Genomic DNA, 2,099 nt, shown 5'->3' on the forward strand with positions numbered 1-2,099 from the left:
TTGTCCCGACGACGCAGAGAAACTGAACAAAACTGTCTCGCGCTACTTTTTCACCTCACACACGTCGTAACAGTGTCGACTCAGATAAACCACAGAACATCCACGATGAAAGGATCCCGAGTCCCGATCCGTCATCTGAAACCAAACGTCCTCCAGTCATTTATGGCTCCAGATACAATAAAAAGAAGAAAAGAATAAATGAGCTCAGTGAGTCGGGAATGTTCAGGAGAGAAAAGCAGAAACGCTGAGCAGTTTTTATTGTGTTGGTTTTAGTCTTGCTTCCATCGGTGGCTCTTTCTTTTTTTTTACGAGCTGTAAATGTTGTTTACATTTGTAAACTTTCAGCTTTTTACTCGTGAACTTCGTGTGTTTGCGGCTAATTATTAATATGAGCAGAGAGAGAGAGAGGAGCCCATAAAGCCAGCGTGACTGTGGGAAGACGAGGAGGGAGAGAGGGAGGGACGACAGGAACAGGAAGTTGAACTTTGACGTAGTTGACAATATTTCATAGACAGACAGTTCAGGGTTTTGGAATTACGTTGAATCAAAGTGTGTTAATTGATAATTAATGTAATGGAACATGTTGAAGTTGAAAGAGTTTTAAGTTTGCAATTCATATTTGAAAAGAGTGATTTTAAAGATTTTTTAAAATTATAATAAAATGTGAGTAAATAGGAAAAAAAGACACTTTGCCTTAATGTCGAGGATAAAGTTTGTCTCTTATGGAAACTGATTTATGTTCTTGTTGTTATTACGATTCATTTGCGACGAGTCACCGACGCGTGTTTGATGTGTGTGTGTTTGACGTGTGTGTTTGAGAGACTGCTGATTTTATTGGTGGATCCTTTTAAAAACATTTGACCCGCGCGACCTTTGGTTTCTCGGCTGAACAAACGTCGTCGACGTTCAGACAATAAAATATTTTCTCGCTTGTTCAATAAATTCTTCTCTCGCAGGGTCGAAGTTTAACACCGGTGTAAATGAGGCGCATCAATATTTAACGCTCAGCTGTTTTATTTAATCCGCATCATCCACTTTTTCTCCGTCGTCACAAACCAATCATGTCGTAATAATATTAATGATAATAATAATGAAGACTAGTCTGAGTTTTAGCCAATCAAAGCACTTTATTGCACTGTATAGTGTGACGGTGAGCCAATAGCAGGCTCTTATAAAAGTGTCATTTAATCTTTTTATCATCATGTGTACAAAACAAGTCACACACACTTGTACCGTACAAAATCAACACTATTTACATACAATATACACACACACACACACCTAACACATGCACCCAGACACACACACACACACACTCCATGCAGTCTCTGAACACACTGATGAGTTCTCTGGGTTTCCCCTCTTATCCAACGTCCTCCACCACACACACACGCACACGCACACGCACACACACACTCACAGGGACTGAAACATTGCCGCTACGCTGCTACCAACAAACTCAAACTGCTTAAAGAAACCAGCCGAACAAGCGCAATAAGCAACTTCTGATATGCATAAAGTTTTTTTCTTTTCTTCTTCTTCTTTTCTGATAAAAAGTCGATGATGAGGACGGAAAGAGAAACGAAGCAGAGCGACGAGGTGACGTCATGAGAAACTTTCTCCAGACGGTGGATTGTTGGTGACCTCTTCTTGAATAAAGTCTTGTTCTTTATGACTGACTCAGGTTCATCTGATGCTGCTCATGTTTCACAACTGACTCAAACTATTAATAAAGTTATCAATGTCCTCTTTAAATCATCTGAGGAACCGTGGAGTTTGAGTCCAGACGGATCCCGGCCTTCACTTCCTGTTTGGTCCGTATATTCTTATTCATTTATCATTTTTAATTCTGTGCACAAGCACTTTGCATCTGACCACATTTTTTAACATCATGTGAAATTATTATCATTATTATTTATTTTTAAAAAGCAACTTGTTTGTGACTGAAGAATAAATTCACAATTGTTTGGTTCCGCTGAGTTTAATCACAAAAAACTAAATCCAAACCTGGACGAGGATCAGACCAACTATATGAAGATATATTAGAAAGTTTATAAAATAATATCAAAGTGTAGTTACTGGTCAAACAGAGGTGAAGC

Source organism: Scophthalmus maximus, chromosome 21, assembly GCF_022379125.1.
Source record: "Scophthalmus maximus strain ysfricsl-2021 chromosome 21, ASM2237912v1, whole genome shotgun sequence".
NCBI classification, from domain to species: Eukaryota; Metazoa; Chordata; class Actinopteri; order Pleuronectiformes; family Scophthalmidae; genus Scophthalmus; species Scophthalmus maximus.